Genomic DNA, 26,890 nt, shown 5'->3' on the forward strand with positions numbered 1-26,890 from the left:
TTTTCATATAGCCATGTCTGAACTGGGGTGGCAGAGTGGGCTAAAGAACGGTGATGGATTAAACCAGATCTTTTGACTGGGTGTGAGTGTTTGATTGATTCAGATGCTCCGTCCATCACCACCCCCTTTTGTACCGGTTGTGGTCCCTTGGCCTTTGAGGAACCCCGTTTGATTGAGAGGGATGATGGCATTTTCGGAGGCCCATGACGATAATTCCTCCAGGATAAGTCCTGCAAAGTATTTTGCTTCAACGTCAAGCAAAGCAATAAGACGGTACCTATTTGGATGGCTTTTGTTCCCGTGTTTATAGATAGGACTTATGACGGACCCATGCCATGAGTCAGGAAGCGTCAAAGTGAAGTTTATGTTGGTGAATATTGGGGCCAGAGATGCACTCCAAAAATCTTCATCTGATTTGTACAGCATAGATGGTATTCCGTTTGGCCCTGGCCCTCCATTGGGTCTCCATTTTTTTATTTGCCGACTGATGTCTGCTGGGTTAACTTTCATTCGCTCTTGCTCAAAGTCCTTTGCTGGTCTTTCTTCCTTTTTTGGATGGTCAGATTTTGTTAGCCTTATTCCTTCACACTCCCATGTTTCTTGTATGCTCGCGACCTTGTGATAATTGAGTTGTTCCTCGTTTCCAGGCCTTAAAGGTTTTATGCCAGGAGACATTGTTGCTGTGGCACCTGTAGTGTCATCCTCATTGAAGTGTGATAATAGGTATTTTGTCCATACTTCCTCTGATATATGAGAATTTTGCTCTAAGTGGTCAGGGCTCTGCAACCTTTTTACCATTTGCCAAAACCTGGAGCTATTTTTCTGCTTCCCCTCGTGGACAAGTTTTACCCAGAAATCGTAATTTCTTTGCTTTTGACTTTCCCATTTCATCCGTTTGAGCTGTTTTTTAGCTTCCCGCAGAACTGTTTGCAAGCTGCAGTTTGCCTGGTCCTTTCTCATTAGTCTCAAGGTTTGATTTATTATTCGTTTTTGTGCATTCATGTCCCGGTTAGATGTTTCCAGACCGAAGACCCCTTTGTTTGGCCTGGATTTTTGGACACCATACCTCTCATTTTCCCCATCATGGCATCAGTGAAGTTTTGCCAGACGTCCGACAGCTTGGTTGAGGACCCAGATATTTGGGAGAAAATGGTTTTTGCGGTGAGGCTGATGGAATCAATGTTGCCGGAGTTACACCGTAGCTGCTTTAAGTTTTAACTAACATCTGTGTCTGGGCCAGTAAGGGGCGCAATTTCCAGTTTCGAGCTAGATCTTATTTCGGCCACTAGAGGCAAGTGGTCACTGAAGTCGCTCGCTCCTTTTTTGAAGGAAGAAACCCAACAAAACATGTTCAGAGAAACGAACATGTAGTCGAGGTGTGAGGTATGCAAGTTGGAGTGGAAGGTGGCTACTGGGGGGTCGTCTTTGGCGTAACAACCGTTTAAGGCCCTTAGATTGAGTTGGTCCAGATGGAGAAGGAGTTTTTTTGAGAGCTTCGTTCGGGTGTTTTTTTTTATGGCGCCTTGAGGCGGCACGCCCCATGCTGTGTTTAGTTCTTGAATGAGGTCGCTGTCTTGATCTTTGCTGATGAGGAGCATATTGAAGTCACCAGCCACGATGAATATATCAGACACTCTGGCTTCCCTTATTTTTTCTCAAACTTTCGCCAGCTCTTCTACCGCTTTATGTTTCTGTTTGGGATGAATATAGGTGTTGATGAAGATTGCTTCTTTGGGCTGCCTTTTTAGCCCAAGTGAGAGCTTTACCACCTGGATGGCACTTGGTGGAGAAATATTAAAGTCCATTGTCTCGATTTTGCCTATTGTTGATATAGAGGCGAGGACCATCAACCCTCCGGATCTGCGTCCAAAGATTGAATTTTTGTTTGCCGGTATGGAGGATGACGTGAACCACTGAAGGTCCAATGCTTTGTCTTCCCAGGTTTCTTGTAATAATAGGAGGTCAAATGTGAGTAGATATTGTAAAAATTCTGTGTCGGTCTTTTTGCTTTCTAGGCCATTGATATTCCAGCAACAGATTCTTATATCCCTGCCCCTTGCTGAGTGAATGGAGAGAGCATGCCCTTTTTGTCAGTTGTCTGCAGTCGTAATGCAGATTGTGCGCTGAATTGACTTCCATTGAGGTCGGTTTTAAACAAGAGTTGACTTCCATGGTTTTTGTTTTGTTTAAGTCGAGGACTTTTTGTGGTTCCGGTGAGAGACCCAGGTGAACTGCTCCTGGCTCCCTTTAGTATTGAACGGATGTTTTTTTGAGATTGTGACCAGGTAGGGGGTAGAAGAGGAGTCGGGTAATGGGGTTGCTTTTCGAGCTTCAGGGCAAGTTTTTTGAAGATAAGGTGGTTGTCGGTGGATCTTATGTTGGAGAGTAAAGAGTTCCATAGTTTGGCTGCTTGAACAGAGAATGATGTGCCACCCATGGGTTTTTTCTTGTATCTAGGGATTTTGAGGGGAGATGCTCCTTTAGAGGTGAGGTTCCTCTGCTGAATGTGTTTGGTGATTTTATTCCTGATGAAGAGCAGTCCCATTCCATGTATTGCTTTTTGGGTGATACAAAGCAGCTTGAAAATGGATCTTCTGGCAAACGGAAACCAATGCAGGGCTTTCAAGGCAGGGGAGATGTGTCCTTGTGGTTTCATATGCAAGGGTAGTCTGGCAGCCGAGTTCTGAATCCGTTGTAGTCTTTTATGGTCATTAAAGGTGATCCGTGGTAGAGGCTATTGGCGTAATCGAGTTTGGACAGAACAAGGGAGATGGTAGCTTGGACCTTGTGTGGAAAATCTAAATGAGGGAAAATTAGTTGCAGCGTTTTTACAGTGACAAAGCTTGATCTTGCTAGTTTGTCCACTTGGACATCCATTGACAGCTTGGAGTCCATTGTCATTCCGAGGTTTCTTACTTCCTTCGATACTTTAGGCGGTGATCCCAGTTCATTAGGCCATGCGGCAAACAGGTTTTAATGTTTCCAGTTGCCACACATGAGTATTTCCAGTTTTTTAAGCATTCAATTTGAGATGGCTCCAAGTCATCCACTGTTCCACGGTTCTGAGACAGCTGAGACAGATATTTTATTCACTTTCAAGGTTGGCATTAGTGCAATGTATTTAGTTACAGCTTTTGTGTTTGCAGATTTGCATCAGCTTACAATTTGTTTGTGTTTTCTTTTTTGTATGAAAGAAATGTGATGGTGAAGTGCATGGGCTGGTGCTTTGTGGCAGTGTATGTGAACTGGTGCTTGATTTGCCGTGTGTGTGGACTGATGCTTAGTTGGAAGTGTGTGTGGACTGGTGCTTGGCTGGTGGTGTGCGTAGACTGCTGCATGGCTGATGGTGTGCGTGTACTTGTGCTTGACTGGCGATGTGCATGGACTGGTGCTTGCCTGCTAGTGTGCATAGACTGGTGCTTGGCTGGTGGTCTGCGTGGACTGTTCCGTGGCTGGCAATGGGTGCAGATTGGTGCTTGGCTGGCAGCGTGAGTGTACTGGTGCTTAGCTGGTGGTGTGCTTGAACTGGTGCTTAGCTGGTGGTGATTATGGACTGGCACTTGGCTGACAGTGTGTGAGTATTGACTAGCTGTTGGCCACTACCCACACTTATAGCCAAATGCCAGTCAACACAATCCTTTAGCCGGTGTGGGTACTGTGTCAGGCATGCGGGCATATGAAAGTTATGGGCCCTTAAATGGGACTGTCTGTTGATGAGATTGTTGTAATGTGCTGGGCCTGTGGCTGGCAGTGTGAATAGTTATGTGTGTGTCTCATGTATGAAAGGTATATGAATAGCCTGTAAATTGGTTGGGAACTTGACGCTGCTTTACAGCTCATAAGCTAGGAGCCACTGATTCAGTTTTTTGTCCTTTCGATTATTAACAGTGCATTTCATTTTTGGTGAAATCTCGTTAACATTGTTTTTCATATTGAACCATCACTCACCCTCATGCCAAATCCAACCAGTACGTGTGTGTACTTGAGGAATAGATGGTTGTGCAGTAATATTTGTCTTTTCAGTTTTTCTCTGATAGGGTGTACATTGTCTTGTTTTGTGAATGTTGTAATTTCTTAGTTCTGTGTCTGGTGTTGTGAATGGTCTTGTGTGTATCACATATGAAAGGTGTGTGAATGGCCTGTAAAGTGGTTGGGGACTTGACGCAGCTTTACAGCTCACAAGTTGTGAGTTGCTGGTTCAATTATTTGTCTTTTTAATTATTAACAGTTACACATTTTTGTGAAGTCTCTTGTAAATAATGTTTTATATAATTAACCATCACTCACCCATGTGCCAAATCCAACCAGTATGTGTGTGTGCTTGAGTGATAGATGATTGTGCAGTAATAACTATATTTTCTTTTTTTCTCTGTCGAGGTGTACATTTCTTCTAGGAATAATCTACTATCTCTAGATATTTTTGTAAACTAAACACCCAGGGGAGTACACAGTAGTGTCTCTCTCATGGATCCAAACAAGGTATTTTACCCAGAATGTCCTGCAAACCTCAAAATGTGACTTTGCATTACTCTGCGATAATTTTCCAGATTCAGTTACAAACCACCCAGCATTTCTCCAAGTTCCCCATAAAAATGGTACCTCACTTGTGTGGATGGGCCAAGTACCCGCACAGCAGAGAATGGCCCAAAAATGTATTGTGGAGACATCAGAATGATCTATCATAAACAAATCTGGCTTTGCAAGGTGGTCACATGCATTTTTGGTCCCGGGCTTGGCGGCCATTTAGGGAAACTTATCTAACCCAAACATTTCTGCAAACTAGACAGTCGGGGGACATCAGGGATATGTGCCTTGCATAGAGGGTCCGAAATCTACAGCTAGGTACATTGCAAAAAAGGGTCAGACAGTGAAAAACTGTGATGTATCCATGTTGCGTTTTGGGCTGTTTCCTGTTGTGGGTGCTAGGCCTAACAACACAAGGTACCATTTTTATTGGGAGACATTGGGGAATGCTGTGGGGGTGGAAGTTTGTGGCTCCCAGCAAATCCAAGAACTTTACATCAGACATGAGCATAATGTCTTTTTTTAACTAATTTTGCAAAGGATTTTGGGTAGTAGAACCGGGTAAGTGCCACATAAGTCACCCCATCCTGGATTTGCCTGGGTGTCTAATTTTCATAAATATACAGGTTTGCTAGGTTTCCCTTGGTGCTACCTGAGCTAGGGTCCCAAATCCACAGTTAGGCACATTTTAAAACCAGGGTCAGATGTCTTTTGAAAAATGTGAGGTGCATTGATTTTTGGGCCATTTCCTGTCACACGCACGAGACCTACCCACACAAGTCAGGTACCATTTATATTGGGAGACTTGGGGAAATGCTGGGTGGGTGAAAAATTGTGGCTGCATAACAGAAATGTAAGTAAAATGTGTTTTAGCTTTACAAAGTTTGAGGTTTGCAGGGGATTCTGGGTAACAGAAACTGGTAATAGCACACAAATCACCCGATCTTGGATTCCCCGGATGTCTAGTTTTCAAAAATGTATAGTTTTGCTAGGTTTTCTTAGGTGCCGGAAGAGCTTGGGTCACAAATCCACAGCTAAGCACATTGCCAAAAAAGGGTCAGTGTTCACTGGAAAAATGTGATGCGTCCATGTTGTGTTTTGGGCCATTTCCTATAAGGGGTACTAGTCCTACCCACTCAATTGAGGTACCATTTTATTGGAGACTTTTGAGAATGCTGGTTGTTTGGATCTTTGTGGCTCCCCACAGATTACAGAATGTTAAATCACAGAAATATGAGGACAATGTGTTTTTTTGACAAAGTTTGAGGTCTGCAAGGAATTCTGTGTAGCAGAACCTGGTGAGAGCCACAAAAGTACCCCATCAGGATTTTACAGGATGTCTCATTTAAAAAAATGTACAGATTACCTAGGTGCCGGCTGACCTATGGTTCCAAATCCACAGCTAGGCATATTGCGAAAAAGGGGTCCATTTTCACTGGAAAAATGTAATTAGTCCACGTCGTGTTTTTGGCCGTTTCCTGCCATGGGCACTAGGCCTACCCACACAAGTGAGTTACCATTTTTATCGGGAGACTAGTAACAAGAGCTGATGAGAGGCACACAAGTCACCCTATACTCTATTCCCTTAAGTGTCTAGTTTAAAAAAATGTACAGATCTGCTAGGTTTCCCTAATTGCTGGCTGCGCTAGGGTCCCAAATTCACAGCTGGGCAGTTTTCTGTCACAAGCACTAAGCCTACCTTCACGAGTGTGGTACCATTTCCATTTGGAGACTTGGGAAAATGCTGTTTGTGTGGAAAGTTGTGGTTCCACACAGATTCCAAAACTTTCCCCTAATGGTGAACTCTAATAAGGATACCCGACCGTCAGAGCACATATAGCAGCCCTGAATCCCAGATGCCAATAAAAGTTTGCATTACCAAAGTTGTCTCATTGGTCTTTCTCTTGGCTTTTGATACAGTCAATTCTTGGGATGTGGGCAAATTGGGGGTATTTTTTTCTGGGGTTTATCTTACTGTATATTTGGATTCTGTGTTTGTATGAAAGCATTACCTCCAAGAGACAGTTACCCCTCACTGCTGAGTCTGTGGCTCGGTCAGTGTTGGGCTAAGTTCCCTGCCTGTGGCAGCTGTTGCCACATGTATGGCCAACTACCTGCTCCCTTTTGTGAGGGTGCATGGCTGACTGGCCTCGCTGCGGCTGAATGTAGGGTGTATTCGGGCTTCCTTGAGCTTTGTTGTGAGGATCAGGATTTTGTGGTGTCATCGATCCCTATTTGTGGTATGTTTTTGAACGGCATTGGTCTCCCAGGTGGCCCATCCTGTGACAATAGTAACATTCCCTAAGGTCTGATGGTTGCCAATCTCTCTGGCCTCTGCTACTACTGTTAGGTTGAAACTCTCTGGAGTTTTGCAGTGGAGCCCCCTTTAAAAATGGTGCCATTGGCACATTTCAGTCAATGCAGCCCCCTCAAGGGCGGTCTTTTTTTAAATTTGCGTTGGGCCAATTTATCGGAGTCTCTCTACGCTTTCTCCTGTTTGTCTCTATCCTATTGTTTCTCTTTGTGGCAAAGCAATACATGAGTTGTATCTCCTGCCAGATCTTGGTGCTTAACCCAACCACTCTGCTCAGTCATCTTTGTATCTCGGTGAGCATCTCGTTTTTGAGAAATTTGTAAAAGAATGTGACTTGTGGACCCTTGTTAGTCCACGGCTGTCCTGTCTCCAGTCCCTATTGTTTCCTCATCCTATCAAGAAAATCAGTTATTAATTCCCCTGGCTTTTTAGTCTCGGCCATTAGCCCTCCTAAGTCAGGGTGGTCATGGATCATCTCCCTCAGGGGCTTCCATATTCAGTGCCTGTATGAATTGAATGCAGCCCCGTCATGCTCTATGTTTCTCAGCGTAATTGCAGGGATGCGACCTCAGGGCGAACACCGTATTGGTCTGCTCTCTAATAGGACTACTAAGCAGTCTTTTGATATCACCTATCACTAGGTTTATTTCCACAGTGTTCTTCTCAAGGCATGAGATCCATTGTCCTGCTCCATCCAGCAATGGCGGTAAGCTTGTCCTTGGCCCCTCTTTATCCATTTGGGCCCACAACACATAGATGGTCCCTGACGTGCCCTTCTGTAGTAGCTGCTTCATCTTCGCCGGATGCAGTCTTCCACTATGGCCATTTTTTCTGGTTTGAAGGATTCCTCCTTCAACCAGGGTTTATCATACTGGTCTTTTATCCGGTCCAGAGGGCTAGCAGGTTACAGAATGGCCATGAACAGGTCTCACCTTCCTCTCTGCCCAAAATTTCCCTTGGGGTAAGAATATCTATATCGTGTGTTTGGGTGAAGCAGCATACATCTCTGTCACTGCTCCCCTCATGTGCGTGCAAAGGTGTCATCCTGTTTTTTTATGTCTCAGTCAGGTAGCACCAGGCTATCTTGGTCCCTGATTTCAATTTCAGTGCCTCTCCTCCATTAAAAATTTGATGAGGCTCAAAACCCAGCCAAAAGTCTCTCATCTAGTTCTACCTCCTTATGTAGGTGGCGTGCTATTCTGTGTTCTTGCTGCGCTTCCCATGTGCGAGTTCTTTCTCTTTTCCCCCCTAGGTCATGCCTTTCTTCTACATTCTGTCAAGGTTGCCTCCTTCTTTCTGAGCTATGCGCTCTACTTTTCAGTCAGGCTTAGCCTTGAATTCACTCTCTGTTGATTTGTTATGAGCCCCAATTTACGCCAATATCGGCCTAGGTAGAACACAACCTTTTACCTCCATTTTTCCTACCTTGTTCTACATCACGGTTCTGGCACTGACCTTTTACCTAGTGATGTGCTGAATAAATGTCGATCAGTTTTCTCAGAAACATGCCTAATTTATTATGCATTAGGATTTGTAGTATCATATCTTAATCCCCTGCCCAGGGCGTACACAGCAGGATTGCCATCTTCTGTATATTAATTCTGAACAAAGGTCACCGCTAACCTATGATGACAGGTCCACTATACATAATGTCAAGCCATTATATATCTAGGTAGAACCTCTGAGGGAATTCTGTGGGTATAAAAGAACCATATTGACACTGGGGAACAAGAGGAGAAGCTTCCACTCTGAAACTAGACGCTGAGGTACTGGCCTGCAGAAGCTCCAGCACGCAGTGGTCTGCCTTTGCAGGATGTCTAACTTGAGGCCAAGACAGGGTCCTTCCATCTCTCCGATCAAGTAATGGGGTTGGCTCTTTTCAAGTGGATTCTTGGCTTTACACCCACATACATGCTAGGTACACTTTGGTGAACTTTAGATAGATGAGCGATGAAAAAATGATGGTAACGGCGGGTAAAGCCGAAAAGTAAAAAAGTCGTAGTAATTCACAACTGGTGTTCGAGGTAGGTCCGGGTGTTGGTTGATGGCGGGTCTCGCCGGGTATTCGCTCATCCTCGAATATCAAGACGTACTCCCATTATCACGCTCGCTTTGCGGGAACACCCGATTAGGACCGGGTCGGAAGTATCACCATTCCTCCGACCACGCTCCTCAAGCCCTTTTTACATCCCTGAAGAGTCACGGGTTAACTCCCTGCTTGACGAAACACGTGTCGGCTGGTTTCATGTTCTCAATACATGCATTAAAATAAAAAAACGACACAAAAAGAACACATCCTTGTCACTCCATCCTTATCATTTGTTGGTGATCATTCATATCACATTGATTTGTTGTGTGCATTGGTTTTTTTGCTTACAAGTGACTACAGGGAGGGATCCCCGCCATCCCTGTTTCTCAGAGTTTAGGGTTTTTCTCTGATCCATTTGCACCAACCACAAACAAATATTTCTTTTGACTGATCCACTACCTGTTGAGCGCCAAAACATTTCTGAAAACTCACAAACCCATTGAAGAACCTCAATTATTCTTGATGCTCCCCAGCCTTTAATCGCAGCACACTAACGCAGTGCGGAAGAACCAGTGCAACGAGCAGTGTGAGGACCTTGCCTCCTTCTTTATTAGGAAGGTAGACAACATCTATAGGTCCTTTCTAACTACAGCTATCACCCCACTAGAAGTAGGGTGTGATCAAACTTCTAATATCTTAAGAGTCTTTCCCGCCTATCTCTGTAGACCAGCTGCAAGAGCTATGCAGGACAATTAAATCAGGTTCCCCTGCTGACCCTCTTAAACCAGAGCAAACTAGGAAGGTGCTTCCTGCGATTAAGCCCTTCCTGAGGCAGGTAATAAACATATCGGCTCCACGGAAACCGTGCCCAAGGCTTAGAAACAAGCCAAGGTGCTACCTCTACTTAAAAAACCTCTGCTGGACCTGGCCGAACCTGAAAACTATTGTCTCATTTCCCTACTCCCCTGGGCAGCCAAGATCACAGAGGCTTATGTCAGCTCCCTCCTTTCAGACTTTTTGACCAAGAATAACATGTTGGACCCCTCCCAGAATGGTTTTCGACCTGGCCGCAGCAGGGAGTCTGCTCTCCCGGTTATGACAGAACACTTTTGGTCTGCACTGGACGCTGGGCAAACATCGGCACTGATCCTTCTGGATCTCAGTGCCGCATTTGACACAATGTCCCATGCCATTCTGCTACAACGCCTGTAGGAGGCGGGATTCTCAGCCTGGCTTTGAAGTGGCTCACCTCGTTCCTCAGTGAGAGGTCATTAGTGGTTACTGTTCTTCCCTTTGCCTCGGGCACACACCCCATTAAACAAGGTGTCCCACAGGGTTCCTCCCTTAGTCCCCTACTATTCAATCTCTATGCCCAACCGCTGGCCATAGTTGCTAGAAATAGGGGACTGACCATGGTCGCCTATGCCGATCACACTCAGCTGGTGGTGGCACTCTCAAACGACACCTTAGGGACACCCTGAAATTTCGGGGCGACCTTGCGGTGGTCACTGATTGGATGACTGCCAACTGCCTTCAGCTGAATGCCAGTAAATCAGAGGTTTGTTTGTGGGGAAGGACCATGGTCTGTGGAGTGAACTCAGTTGGCCAGAAATCCTGGGCTGTGCCCCCCCTCCCAAGCAGGCCATCAAAAACTTGGGGGTATGGTTGGACTCATCCCTCAGCTACCAAGTTACCAACTAAAAAGGTGGCAGGGACTTGCTTCTGGCTCTTACGGAGGCTTAGACCCTTACTAGGCTTTTTTGACCCACTCACACGTCCGACCATCATTCAGTCATCTCTAATGTCCAGATTGGATTAGCCTGCTCTCTGTATTGAGAGGCAAATAAGGCCGAGATTGCGTAGCTACAACGGGCCCAGAACGCAGCAGCTAGATCCCTGATTGGCCTGAGTAGGTCCTGCCCGGTGTCAGCCACCATCATTCGGCTACACTGGCTGCTGGAGGCCAGGAGAATTGAATTCAAGGCCCTCTGCATCACATTTAAAGCCCTGAAATTAAACACCCCCAGCATCCTGGCCAACTTAGTTACTCCCTACGTCCCCACACGTCAACTACGCTCACTAGGTCAGCACCTGGTTGGAGTTCCAAGGTTTCGGAGAGTGTGGGCAGGAGGCTGCTTCTTCCACAGCAGATTCAGAAAAGGGGTGGTGATGAACAGAGTGTCTGAATTAAGCAGACCACTCTTACCCAGTCCAAAGATCAGGGCTTGATCCATCACCGGTATTTAGCTCACTGCACCATCCCAGCTCAGAACCTGGCTATATGCAAATTAGTCTGCCCCTGGCCCAGTGCATCATGGGAACAGGGCAGACCAAACTACCAAGCCAATTCTTCACCAGAAAGGAGACAAGCTTCCGGGAACCGGTTTCTGGCATTTTAGCCGTCGTCGGCCCGGCTTGCTTGAATCCTGATGGTGCAGTGAGCAAGGGACTCATGTCTGAGTATACCCTGCCACACCTATAGTAGCCAAAAACGATTCAGAAAAGGGGGTGGTGATGAACAGAGTGTCTGAATTAAGCAGACCACTCTTACCCAGTCCAAAGATCAGGGCTTGATCCATCACCGTTATTTAGATCACTGCACCATCCCAGCTCAGAACCTGGCTATATGCAAATTAGTCTGTCCCTGGCCCAGTGCATCATGGGAACAGGGCAGACCAAACTACCAAGCCAATTCTTCACCAGAAAGGAGACAAGCTTCCGGGGACCGGTTTCTGGCATGTCAGCCGTCGTCGGCCCGGCTTGCTTGAATCCTGATGGTGCAGTGAGCAAGGGACTCATGTCTGAGTATACCCTGCCACACCTATAGTGGCCAAAAACGATTTTCTGAATCGATTTGTCCACCATAAGCGTGGAAGGGTATACTCAGATGTGAGTCCCTTGCTCATTGCACCATCAGGATTCAAGCAAGCCGGGCCGATGACGGCTGTAATGCCAGAAACCGGTCCCCGTAAGCTTGTTTCCTTCCCAGTATAAGAATTGACTTGGTAGTTTGGTTTGCCCTGTTCCCATGATAAACTGGGACAGGCACAGACTAATTTGCATGTAGCCAGGTTCTGAGCTGGGATGGTGCAGTGAGCTAAAAAACGGTGATGGATCAAGCCCTGATCTTTTGACTGGGTAGGAGTTTTCTGCTTAATTCAGAAACTCTGTCCATCACCACCCCCTTTTCTGAATCATTTTGTCCACCATAAGCGTGGAAGGGTTTACTCAGATGTGAGTCCCTTGCTCATTGCACCATCAGGATTCAAGCAAGCCGGCCCGATGATGGCTGTAATGCCAGAAACCGGTCCCCGGAAGCTTGCTTCCTTCCCAGTATAAGAATTGGCTTGGTAGTTTGGTTTGCCCTGTTCCCATGATGCACTGGGACAGGGACAGACTAATGTGCATGTAGCCAGGTCTGAGCTGGGATGGTGCAGTGAGCTAAAAAACGGTGATGGATCAAGCCCATATCTTTTGACTGGGTAGGAGTATTCCGCTTAATTCAGAAACTCTGTCCATCACCACCCCCTTTTCTGAATCCTTCCACAGCAGGGCAGCCCACCACTGGAAATCGCTGCCTACCCACATCCAGAGCCTTACCAACTACGTGGCATTCAGGAAGGCCATTAAAACATACCTGTTTCCCACTGTGTAGCCTTTGCTTCACTCCTCCCCCAGTGTCAATTGCTATGCTGTCAGCGCCCGGACAACCCTTTGCTGGGGCAGCTGTACAAATCGCAGTAACATAACATAACAACTTGTCAACTCAATATCAGGCCCAAAACATGTCTCTTTTGGATATGTGGAAATGTTTGTGCTCTGTACTGAAGGGTTTTAGGAATGTATCCATGCCTATGTATTTATTAATACTGTCATAGGCATTCGTCATTCAGAGAAATAAAAGTGGATAAGAGACAAAATGCACACATGATATGGGAGCTATCATGGGGATTTTCTAGATTGTGAGCAAATGTTTTGTGGAATTCCTCCCTATAGGCATGAGATGCTCATGAATAAAAAGTTCAGATTTGAGTGCTTTGAAGCTGGTGTACCATGCAGACTTGGCAAATATTTTGTGAGCAAAGTTCATGCTTAAATCTCTTTACCCAGATACCCTGAAACCATTGTATCGGTCTTTACAGCATCATTTGGGCAAGGATAAGATGACAGCTGCCACATTAGTGGGGAAGAAGCTTGGCATTGAGTTCCTAATGCAAACACCACTAACGCAGAGGGAGCCAGTGTCAAAGAAGTTAAGGGGACTGGCGCATAGGCCACAAGCAATTAAGAATCACCTTTGGAGGTCTCCAGTGATGAACAGTTCCTAGTGGTGGCGAACCCTACTTCTACAGGTCGAACTGCATTGTCGTCTGCCACCCATGTTTGCTTCTCCCCTCACACTCCATCCAGTTGGTCATAGCTGCTCCCCTAAAATGAGTGGCATCACCTTTGCCGCAGGCCCCCCCACCTCACGCCTGTATTCCAGGATGCACTCAATTAAGTGGATAATGAGTTGTTGTGGATTATCACTGTAGGTCTGAATGCCATCCAGGGGCTTAGTAGTCAGATGACCCAGATGCTGGTTCACCTGAATGGCATTCAGACTGCTATGTCAGGCCTACTTGTGCTTATTCCAGGGTCTGGCCTCCTCAATGACTGTAGCCTCCCACCCACCCCAACCTCATGCCCCAAATACCACCCTTTCCCCATATCAAATCCTTCTTCCCAGCCCTATCCAGAGCACAGGCATACTTTTACATGCACCCACTCAGACACACACACACAAGCAGCGCATCCTCACATAAACATAGCAGGAAACATAGACACACACACCAACACATGCAGACACCACATACCACACTACCAACACAACCACAAGCATACCCACAGCCATCACACCCACCACAACACAGACAACAACACTCCCCACCACCAACTAATAGACACCACACTCACCACAACACAAACATCCACACCTACCACCAGCACATACACAGGCACCACACATACCACAACTTAGACATCCACACTCACCACCACCACACCCATGGACACCATACCGACCACAACACAGACATCCACACCCACCATCATCAAAACCATGGACACCACACCCATCAAAACGCAAACACCCATACCCACCACCAGCACATCCACAGACACCACAACCACACAGAGCACCTCCACAGCAGACACATCCACCCAGATACTGTACACAAATGCCCACACTCAACCACACAACAGAAACTCAGGAAAAAACTCAAACCAAAACATACACCACATACACAAGTTCCTCAGGCACCCACCACACCATCATCAGACAAATGTACAACAGATAATGCCACTCCCTCTAGCTCTCAATCCCGACTCCCTCCTAAACTGGATAATGCAAGTGTCTTTTTTAACATGATCTGTCAATAATATGCACATTTGCATGACACAGGGAACCTGCCACTTTATAGATAAATGACATCTAATGTTTGTCATGAATTGCACAGACCAAGGGGACATGTGACCTTCATACATCTATGACATGTTTGCAGTTTATGAAATGAAATTAAACATTTGTATAGCGCTACACATAGCCGAAGGTGACTAGGCACTCACTAAGCTTGCAAGATAGTACATGTTACAGTGAAATCACCTTAAAACAGCCAGGTATTCAGTCCTTTCCTACATTTAAGCAAATTAGTTTATTTTTTAGAGTTATGGAGAGGGAATTTCAAAGCTGAGTGGTAGTGTTGGAAAAACATTTCCTCCTCATTTTACTGCATCTTTGGGATGATCATGTTCCAACAGTCTGAAGACCTAAGTGGACTAGCTGGGATGTAAGATTTAAGATATTGTGACAATTGCCACGGACCAAGGCTGTGTCTGGATTTAAAGGCTATACATAGTGCTTTAAATTGAGTATGTTTGGTTATAGGCAACCAGTGCAACTGTGTAAGAGCCCTGGAGACCGAGTCATAACGAGTGAGTCCAAACAGGACTCTAGTTGCAGTGGCCTGAACAATCTAAAGTTCATGAATGCTGTGCTTGTTTGCACTGGTAAATAAGGCATTGTAAAAATCTAGCCTGGATGCCATTAATGCGGTGAATACTGTTTTCCTTAAATCGAAAGGAATGAAAAGAAGTCTGTTTTCTTTATTTTGAGGATAAACAGACATGCTGATGTACTGTGATTGATCTGAGTTTCGAATGATAGCTTTGTATCAAAGAAAACCCCAAGGTTTTTCACTTTTTTTTGAGGGTGTAGGAAGAGGACCCATGTGGTCGGGCCACCAACTGTCTGAAAAAATTAGGGAATATTTCCAAAAAGCATCACTTCCGTTTTGGACTAATTTAATTTATAACAATTGTCTCGTATCAACATTCCTATGTGGCTCATACATTCTTGAAAGCAAAACGCAGTATCTGTGGACGTGCTGTTGTTTGTCATTAGGATCTGCATTTCATCCACGTATGACAACAGAGTGAAGCCGTCGTTTTTAATTAATTTAGCCAGACAGGTGACATACGTATTAAAGAGAGTGGAGCGAACCCTGAGGAACTCCACATGGAATTGAGAAAGCCAAGGAAATAATTTCATCCTGAGCCACCGTTTGAGATCGATCTGACAGAAACGAGCTGAGCAGGAGGAGCGCTTTATCTCTGATCCCCAGCGATGCTCGAAGGTCAATCAACGCATCGTGGTTGACCGTATCAAAAGCTGCTGAGAGATCTAAGAGGATCAGAGCAGCGCTCCCCCACTGTCTAGAGTTTGTCTGAGCTCTTCCATGGCCATCATAGGAGCCAATTCGGTACTATGGTGAGCCCGAAACTCATATTGTGAAGGGTCCAGAATACCACCTTCCAAAACGAAGGTGGATAATTCTTGATTTAGAAACTTTTTTATTATTTTTGCTGGGAAGCAGCCGAGAAATTAGTCTATAGTTTAAGGGGTCATCAGGATCCAAATTGGATTTCTTCAGAAGTGGTAGATTGGAGGCTTTCTTCCATTTGATAGGGAAATACCCAGAAGAGATCATAAGATTAAAAATAGGCCAAAGCAATGTGGCAACAATCTCAGGAACTAAATGAAGAACCTTCGGTGGATATGGGTCCAAGGGAGATCCAGATTTGACTATACAAATGAATTTAATATTTTGGTCAGGACTAAGGGGGTAGAAGGAAGATAATGTAGGTGTTGAAATTCTATACAGATTAGATTGTGGCAGAGAACTGTGACCAGAACTCAAGCAGGACACAGATAAATGATTAGCTTGGGGCAAAAAAAATCAAATACCTCTTTGATATTTTTCTGAAAGCTGTCAGCTAAAGCATTGCAAAATTGTTGGCTCCTTTAATTATTTTGATATTCAGAAAGTTTGGAGAGTTTCTTAATAGTAGAAAATAATAATTTTGAACAGCCATTAGCTGCTTCTATCTTTTCTTTAAAGTGGCTGAATTTGCCTTCAGAATTAAGTTTTTATAAACTTGAATAGCTAATTTATAGTCTGTTTTTGTCTGGGAGTTGCCTTCTAGCCTCCAATTCCTTTCTAGTCTTCCGCACATTTGTTTTTGTGCTCTCAATGACTCATTAAACCAGGGTTTTGATGGTGATTGCCTGGCTGATGGAAGGGTAGTCCGTGAAGCCAGCTGCAGGCCTGTCGAGTCCACCCAGGAATGATTGTTCATCACTGCCTCATCCGTGTCAGCGGGGGTAGACTGTAAGGAACAGGTGAGCACCTTATTAAGATCTTCCATCTTTACCTTGTACCAGGGTTGAAAGGTGATATCGTTTTTTAAAGATTTGGTGGGCACTTTAGGCAGCAAAGTTTTTTCAAACAGAATAATGTTATGATCTGACCAAATTTGAGGTAGTGACCTGGTCCATTCTAAGTCGGGATGATCTGAAAAAAATCCCATCCGGACAATGCCCAGAAGAATGTGTGGACCCTTTGACCAGTTGTCTAAGTCCGACACTGGTCATTTGATCAAGAAGGAATTCAATTTCCCTATCCTCAATATTTTCCAAATGGAAATTTAGATCTCCCACTATGGAGAGATTTGATTTGCCTGCTTTATCCTCCAGGAGTTGACCTATTGTATTTAAAAAAGTTGTTTTAGTTCTTGGGGGCTGGCACAGTAATATTCCATGAAAGGTATTTTGCTATTGAGTCTGATTTTAAAGACCGCTGCCTGAGACTCTATGTTATTTAAGATTGGTTTAAACAATAGTTTAATGCCAGTTCTGAATATTAAAGCTATGCGTCCTCCCCTTTTGCCCACTCTATCGTTTCTGAAGATTTTAAAACCCTCAGGAAGAGCCTGTAGGAGATCAGATTTAGAAGGTGCATCTGCCCAAGTGTCCATGACAAAGGCCAAATCAATTTGATGTCGCGGAAAACTGATGCATTTTTGGCAAGAGATCTTGCAATGAGGAGAGTACAGAGAACTTTTCTCTCTCAATTCGTAGGTTGTCTTGCTTGAGCTCCACTGAGGATCAAAGCAGGCTCCAGGGCAGGGTTTACCTTCAGGCCTGAGTTGTAACAAAGCTTCTCTCGAGTAGAGGCTTCCAGTCCTGCCAGAAAGGTCTTGGTTGAAACTGACATAGTGGCTGGTGCTGTGCGCAGTCCGGGCACGGAGGGGCACAGACAGGCTTACCTTTGGCATGCCCGCTGCGTGGACGAGCTAGAGATCCGGGTTTGTAGTCCAGCATCTGGGTTTGGGTTTGAGGGCATGAGGGGGCGTTGCCATAGGCGAAAAGCGTGAGGGCTCTAGAAGAGAAAAGGTGAAGACAAAATAAATGCAAAAACGGGGGTCCATGCATGCTAGTGCTACCAGGAAAGAAAAACTGACATGTAGTAGAGGTGTTCATGTGGTAACTGATTGCTCTTAGAGGTAGATTGTTTGTTTAATCTGTGTACAACCACTTGTAGCATTTTGTAGTGCAATTGCTACAGTATCATGGATCTTAGTATGTATTATTGGCTATATTGTTTATGTATATAATATGGTAGTTCAGAGAAAATTCTTTCACATACTTTACTGAACACATTTCTATTTGTGATAGTTGTGACCTTTTGTGTAGGTGTCCATTTCCATGAAGGCAGTTAGTACCAGAATATCTTGAGGTGTGTTTTTTTTTTTTATAAGAACAACGTACAAGACATATGCATGAAACATCATTGCAGTATAGTGTGATAGTATTTCTTAAACATGCTTATGCCCAGTGCTAATGTGAAGCTACAATTCTGACGATGATACCTAAAACAGTGACTTACCCATTGCTTCTGTGATGATGGGGTCATCTACGTCCAGGAGCAGAAGCAAGTTCAGGACTTGCACCATCAGATTCATGGAGGCAGGGAATGAGAAAACTAGAAAAAAGTAGGGTTCATGCTTATATCGCTCCCAATCTGCCAACTCAGGTGTGGCGGCTGGCTGCCACTGTTAGGTGGGTGGTAATGCACATCGTGATTTGCTCGGCAATTTTAAAAGGGTTGGAGTCCTGCCACCAGCTGGTTTTGCCTATGGCGCCATCTACAAGTGCGGTGATTCATGGTGGTAACAACAGTTTGTTGGCTGTCTTTTGTCTATGGGATTGACAATATCTAAATAAGGCGGGTGGCCCGACAAGTCGCTGGACTAGAAATCCAATAGAAAAACAATGGGAGGACCATTACCGCCAAGATCTAAATCAGGCCCTTAAACTCCCAGACACATTTTTGGCCATCTACCAGTTTTACCATCAGTTTTCTCCATGAATATTTAAGCCTAAATACCTGATCATTAGGGGCTTCTGACATTGATTGACTGCAGTTACTGCAGTCACATTACGGTGGGGACCATGTCGGAGGTGGTACATTGGGGACCACGTTCCATCAGCAGGCACCGGCTGCTCCTGTTAGAGGGTCAGTTCAATTGGTCAAGTTGAAGTCTTGGAATATGGCAGGTATCTATTCTAAACTTCTAGATTCAGAATGGGGTGAATTTATTGACAACCATTACATTATTTTATTACAGAAAACGTGGGCAACCCAACAAAGACCAGGCTACTTAACATCTCATAAGAATGCTGTTACATCTGGCTCTGGGTGAGCCACAGGTAGACTTATATTCTGGGTTAAGTCTTCACTTATCTGTAACATAGAAACCCTAGACTCCGGTTCTTAGGATAGTATGGCCATTACACTGTCTTTAAGAAATTCACCTAGAACACAATATAGACATATTATAGTGATCAACATACATGTCTGCTCTGTTACTGATAATCTAGAATCCCAAATACTCCATCTACTTCACTCTTTTCTAGTTTCCTTAAAGCATGAATGGCCAGAGATTATAGCAGTGGATTGTAACATCCATTTTGATCCGTTTGAACACTCTCATTCTTGCTATAGTCAGAGGATGAGGAGTGGGGAATTCCAGAGCGTTTTGCATATCCGGTCAAAAAATGGACAAAGATCACTATCCAGCTCTTTTACTTCACTTCAGAATATGGGTGCAGAGAAAGTACTAGGCGTTATTTTTCTGACCACCCGGCTACACCCACATTTAGATGGGGCAGATATTTGAGTCATATATACTATATCTTGCAGGATCTCAGACTGGGGCCGTATTTAAAAGATATGAAGGTTATATTTTATCCTGAAAGAGATCATAATGCTGTAGATGCTAACCTCTTCCCTGTTCCACAGGATTGTGAAATTGAGTCCTACTTACTGCCATTATTACATGCGAACAAATGTAGAAACATAAAATGGGGCGATATCCTTAATAATTAACTTTTATTAAGTAGAATTTAACAGGCTTTTGTTGATTTTTGGAAAAGTTTCATGATACAGTAGATTTTTTTATTGGAATAATTTTGTCTGATATCATTCTGTTTTTTTTTTACTTTTCTAAGTTTGTTTTTGCGAGCCATGTTAAATGGAAAACTAGCTTAAATGTCTCTTGCCCTTGGTTCTCAAGGGAGTGTAGAGAGGCTAAGAAGCAGCGGATTGAAGTTGGGAAGGTGAAAAAACTGAATGAAGTATTTCCAGGAAGATGCATAAGTCAACCTTAAGGCCTAGCAAGAGAGACTGCGAGGAGGCCCAGTGGGTTGAATTCACTGATACTTTGGTACAGAAGAAGACCCAAGCTTTTTGGACAAAGATTGCATTCGGCAGTCAATCTAGTGTATACCAGTCTAACTCATCCATTCGAGCTGACCGGTGAGTTGCTAATTTCACTCCTTTTTTTAGTGAACACTATAGTCAGGTCCCAGCCTGCCTTCATAATATTGAGCACGACATTTGTTCCTCAGGTTACAGTTGTCTGAACATTGTCCATATGTGTGCTCTTTTATTACTGAAATAAATAATAAAACAGGGAAAAGCCCCAGGTCCCGATAGCATTCCAGGTGACCTGTTCCTTTCTGAGACCACGGTCTAGATACCCTATCTGAATACCCCTATTAATTCAGTTGTTGGGGGCAAAAGTTTCCCAGAGTGGAGAAGGGCCATTATTATCCTGATACATAAAAAGGGAGTGAGAGATAAACCAGTGAATTACAGGCCCATTAGCATTATGGATACAACACAAAAGATCTTTGCTAGGCATGTGTTGGCCTGGCTCTAGACTTGGATGAAAGATCACTAGATATTGTTCAATTTTCAGGCCGGATTCTCTGAGAAAATAAGTGCAATGGATCAGATGTTTAGGTTTTCAGCTATTTGCTGGAAATATATTACATTACAAAAAGATCATCTTTATGTGGCCTTCATGGATTTGAATGCCACATTTGGTTTAGTCTCTAGTAAACTCCTGTGGGAAGTTCTCAGACAATATGCTTTCCCCGAAGATCTTTTGCATACCAATATTTATGCCAATGTTAGGTAGACTAGTCATGTGTACCACGCTGATAAGATTCCCATTAATTGTGGGGTCGGACAGGGCTCCGATCTCGCTCCCACCCTGTTCTTCCAGTTTATTAATGGATTGGTGAGCTGGATGAGTGGCTGCCGACATGATAGTCATAAATTAGCAAGCGTCAGGACTCCTGTGGTGATGTTTGCTGACGATACATTTCTTGTTACACGTACCCCCATGGGCCTTCAAGTCTTGCTATGGGAATTCCAGAAGTTTTGAGCTAACAAAGGCCTTGAAATTAATACCAGGAAACAAAGTTCAAGGCTGTGAATCCCCACCATTCTTTTAAAAATAAAATGGAGGTGGATGGGACAATAATCAGGGCTAGAATTTATGACAAATTTTCATGGAAGCTCCAACTTCAGAAGAGTAAATCTTTTTGTCACAGCACAGATCTGCAGTAATTTAAATAAAATAGACTCATTTCAAGTAGGGCTTTATCTGCGGTCCTTGATGCCCATAGAGCAGTTGCATTGGATGGGGCTCTCTATTGGTGAAACTCTGGAGTTTTAGTTACACTAGTTTAGTAACAAAATGGAAAATAGATTTCTGAAGGTCACTATTAAACTTGCCTGGTAGCACCCCTATGCTTCAATTGAGATGGGATCCAAACATTTAAAGGGTGAACTATATCACATAATCCAGGATCCTTAAGTATTGGATTGGACCATGGACAACCCATGAGTTGAGTTAGTCTCTTACAAATTTGCTCTAAAGGAACCGAATGGTCTTGATAAGAACTGTACTACTCCATAGCTTAGGGTGGTTAAAGAGTTCTGCCTTAGTCTTCATCTGCCTGAGGTGTGGGAGGACCCAGAAAATATGATTGGATTGAAGAGATGAAAAGCAGGCAGTTTCTCCGGTTCGTGCTTGTGCGGGCAGGTAGGGAAAGAAAAATCAACTGTTGCCTCCACCGCCAGCAGCAGGAGTGCCAGGTAGGAACGGGACTTCTCTGGCCATGCAGGATGGGCATGTGTGTGGCTCAATACAAAATAACCACATGACCACTCTTGGAGGCAGGGGCAATTGCATCTAAAAAGAAAAAGACCAACGTTTACAAAAAGATGATGGATGGAATGCTTGAATTAATGTCAGCCACTGGTAATTACTGGTCCGCATCCAAATCCATCATTTGTTTCCACACCATGCCACCTCAGGTTGGACCCAGCCATATGCAAATCAAGCTTGACCCTGCTCCAACGGGAACAAACCAACCTTCTCTCCCCAAAACCAGAACACAAGCAACCCAAAACTCGTTTCGCCCTAGCTAAGGCTAATCAGAGAGGTATAGCTTGGTTATAGTGACAAACTGACTTATTTAGAAAAGATGCTTGAAAATTTAGACTTTGGTAGAGAGGATACTCTGTCAGAAGGGTGATAAAATACCCTATCCATCAAAATGAAGTTTTGCCCACCTCATTTAGAGTCAGGCGGAACCTCAGTATGTAGACGGTGGATTCTACTACGTCTCCTCCGACTAAATACACCTGGGCTGTCAGAGGTTTGTTCATGTTTTCACTGGCTCTATTTAGAATGGGCAAACACATTGCCAGTTTTCACATTATGTCACTACTAGGTAAAACCTTGCAGTAATGGGCAGTAAAAACTGCAAAATGACAATTTCTAAAAAAATTCAAAATGTTTCAAAAAGAAAATAACGCTTTGCATTTTCTTTTGGAAAAATAAATATCGAAATTATGACAGGGCTTTGTCATGTTGATGGCGCTGTCCATCAAACTTTCAATGCATTTACAGAACTGCTGTCAGGTCTGTCCCTGTAGAAAATAGATCTGCTGGGCTGAGGACATCTCTAAGTTTGGTGGGTGGCATATCATCACAATGGAAGGGGTAAAGTGTTCCACCATGGCAACAGTACTTAATCTATCTGCCAAATTATAAATCAGGCCCTTAGTCATTAGGCAGGTTCAATAATTTTCAGAAGAAAGTTGGCTTCCTGGTCCCATTCAAGCTGGCTTTCCTATACGACACAGTGCCTAGGTTGTAGTACTATTTGAACTAGAAAACCATGGAGGCCGGGAGATGGGGATAGTAATGGGACGTTGTTCCTTTTTAGAGCTGTCTGCTGTCCTCAAAACTAATGGCCATTCTGTGCAGAAGTTGAACTTTGTTGTAGACAAGGGCACAGGCACAGTGCACAAGGGGTTAACATCATTCCTTCCAGAAAATAAGTGCGTTATTACACTTCCCAATTTTGAAGCCTGAGAATTAGTCTGTTGTCTGCCACATTGATTGTTTATATTGGCCTCTTGTTTACAGGATGCATGTGGTCCCTTGCTCATTACTATAACAGCCAAGGTCTTCTTTTTACAACTACACTGATGACCCATTAGCTCATCTTTAGCCACTCACATCTCACAATGTCATGCAATGGTATTCAGGATCCAGATGTTTTTCCACAAATGCTTGATCATTTTCCAGTGGCGGAGCATCACCAGGCTCCTTACCCATAACCCAACAGAAACATAATTTCTCCTAACCTCCTCAGCCATCCCAGGTTGAGGTGATTGAGTCTGATTGTTAGCTATGAGACCTCAGTCCAACCCTACTATTTAATTCCATAATGTCTGTGTCTATCTGGAATCAAACCTTTGGACTGGGCACGCGGGTGGCAATGTAGATTATCCAAATTCTATTCACATGGCCTCCCCTGCAAAGCCTGATCCCAGTTAGTGAAAGATGCAGCACTCCATCATATTTATGGGTTACTTTAGGCAACAGTACATTTCTGAAGTTCTTAGATTACTTCTGGCAACATATTCAGTTGATTAAAGAGGAGACAAATCATAAAGTCCTACACCTACAAACCTCCACATTTTAAGCCTGTTAATTTATATACTACACCAAAGCATGCCTTGTGTTCCCATAACTATTTTGTGATGATTTTCTTCCCAAAATCCAGGTCAGTTATGGGGATACATTCTCCTCCTCTGTCCCATACTCTAGGGCCTGAATCATAATTATTTAATTTTTTAAGGTTATTGAATACGTAGCTGTTCAACCAGTGAGCCTTTCCTTTTTCTTGTTATCATCTCTTGCTGTCCCTTTTGTTAGAATAGAAAAATTCATGTTTGCACATTGTTCTATGCATGTTAGCATTTGCGGCTTCATTATCTATGTTGGCGCGGTTTTAAGTTATAATCAAAACGTATTCTTTGCTATTTCTGAGAAAAGGCCTCTGTTGAGTTGTGTTTCTTCTTGGCCAAGCTTTCTCTTACTAATGAACACACTGTTCTTATTAGCGCATACCTTTCCCTTTAGATAAAGGTCTTCTCCCACTTGTCTGGTGGCGGGGACGGGCAGAGCGACCTTGAGTAGTAGATAGTGTTAGCATGGCCCCAGAATCCAAACTTATTCTTTGTACTTCACGGTTCTCGGTTTTGCTGCATCTGCTTGGAAAATTCTACAGTGCCTTTATTGGTTCCGGGATGTATATAATGTATCTTTATGCTTGCTGATGTCAGTCCCTCTGCAGCACTCCTAAGCGACTGGGTAGACTAGGCTCCGCTCTGAGTGTACCTGAATAAATAGATATTGGTTTGTATTCTCTACTGTCTGACCAACTCTTCATTTGGTATGGAAGGCTTAGAGGTGGTCGTGAGTGATCCAGGTGACCCTAATTGCGCCACTTCCGTCACTCTTTTCAATCAGGGTAATGTTCTCTTTCAGGGTCTGTTATTAAACAAAGAGAGGAAACACTGTATACAACCACGTTACAAATAAATTAACATAACATTACTTAACATAACATAACATAAATGCAAACAAGAAAGCTGCTGACAAAATATCATTTTTTTCCTTGTTACTGAAATGAACAGTTTAGGATTTGGTCTCTGGTGATGTACTTGACCTTCGAACCTAGGCCCTGATGTACTGAAAAGTATGACTAGTATTTTTGCAACCAGTAAATATTTTTAAGAAACGTCCTATGTATTAGTAGGCCAGTTTTAAAAAATCTGAATTGTACTGGATTAGTATCTGACCCATCTCTTGCATATAAAAGAGCTAGGTCACACATTTTAACTCACTGCTTACAATTTGAGGCCATCACAGGGATGGTGGCCTGTTGGAGTCAGCAGTGCACAAGGTCTGTGATTGCTTTTTAATACACCCAATTTTTTTATTAGTGCATACATTTTCCTTAAAGGAAATGGGACTGCATTCAAAACCGAAAGTTAACTTTTTTTCTTTAAGAGAAGACAGCGGGCTTGTGGACCACTTTCTGCTCTTTAACAATGTATTCTTTTTAGATTCACAAAGGAATGGGTTTTAATTGATTACCTTCTTCTTTTGAGGTGTTGTTAATATATCAATATTTTGTGGCTGGCTGGAATTCATTCGCAAACATTGAAACACTACATATTGATTTGGTATTTCAAAGGGACTCTATATCACGCCTCTCCCAGATACCAAATTGGTATCTAATTCAATTCAATTCAATAAGACTTTATTTCGGATATATTTCAATCCATAAAAGCACAAATTCAATAAACATTTCATAGTTAAAATCACAGTTACATCAGAACAAATAATACATATTTCATTAAAAAACAGAAAATACAAATTTCTTTGATGAGTAAGTAGGCAAAGTCAAAATCAGGATTAAAGTGCAGGTAGTACCAAAATACAACAAAGTGCGTTAGTGCATCATCCTTCATAGATATATGGTCACTCGTCTAAGCACTTTCTTATTTTCACAGTTAATTTTAAAAATTCTATCACCTGGAGAGCACTATCACTGTGCAAAAGCTGTAAATACATGAGTGCAGGTCTTATTTTATTAAAATTTAGTTTCTTTAAAAGGGTAACAAGATAGCGTTTACGGGGGTATTCATAAAATCTACATAAAAATATAAAATGCAGCATATCCTGTGGAGACTTCCCGTCGCAGCCACAGGGATCTGCAGTTTTCTTAAAAATGTCCAACTTTTTTCTGATTAAAAGGTGATGAAAAATATTAAACCTGAACCTTGTCAGCAGAAATTTTTCATGAGAAGTAAAGGAGCGTGTTAGGTATAATTCCATGGTATCACAAGTTCTTAACATGACATATTTCCTAACATTAGGTTTCAAGAGCTCAACTTCTTCTCTTTGGGCCCTTCTATCCATATAAAAAGCCCACTTAATTGCTGCCACACCACCCTTTCCTATCTCACTCGGGTTTTCAAACAGATTCAAGCATCCAAGCTTCAGGAACTGAGCCTTCAAATATTTAAGCCAGGGTACACACATTGCGTTATCATGTGATACAAGGTCTTTCACTATCAGGTGGGTTAACGGAATGTCGTGATTTAACCATAATTTTACCCAACATGTCAGTGGTCTTAACCCAACTATGTTGGATAAATACTGACTTCCCAGCTCTTCGTGTACCGCCAGATTCGATGTACTGGCTGGGACACAGAGCAGACGCTTTAAAAAGTTATTTTCAGTAACCTGTAACTGTTCCCCACTGACATAGCCCCATATCTCACTGCCATAAACTGCAGTAGCTATCGATTTAGCGTTGTATAGTTTCATCATGGCAGTGTTTGGCTTTTTCCCCAATTTGGTAGCAAAATTAAAAATAGAGGCATTTACTCTTGTCATTTCCCCCTTCTTTCTTGCCACATGTGGGGCCCAACTGAGCTTTGTGTCAAATAAAACACCAAGATATGAAAATATGTGAGTGATGGGGATCAGGATATCATCTAGTTTAAAAATAAAATTCTTTTTTGATTGAGGGCCAACATGCATTATATAAGATTTGGAGTTGTTGACTAGAAGGTCCCTGTTAGTCATAAAGTCGTTAAAAGCATTTAAAAGTGCCTGGAGACCCTTTTCTGTTCTTGAAATTAAAACCGCATCATCTGCGTATAAAAGTACAGGAATACCCCTCCTGCCGACTCTAGGACAATCTGATTTTACCTCCTGTAGTACGGCATCTAAGTCATTAATATAAAAATTGAAAAGAAATGGGGCCAGGATACAGCCCTGATGCACTCCCTTTTTAATACTAAAGTTTCCTGTGGTTTCCCCATTGGATGAGAACCTAACATTAGCTCTAGTAATACTGTGCAAATCCACCAAAAAGTCCACAATCTCCCTGTCAACACCTTTCTCCCTCATGG

Source organism: Lissotriton vulgaris, chromosome 4_1 (assembly GCF_964263255.1).
Source record: "Lissotriton vulgaris chromosome 4_1, aLisVul1.2, whole genome shotgun sequence".
Lineage (NCBI taxonomy): Eukaryota > Metazoa > Chordata > Amphibia > Caudata > Salamandridae > Lissotriton > Lissotriton vulgaris.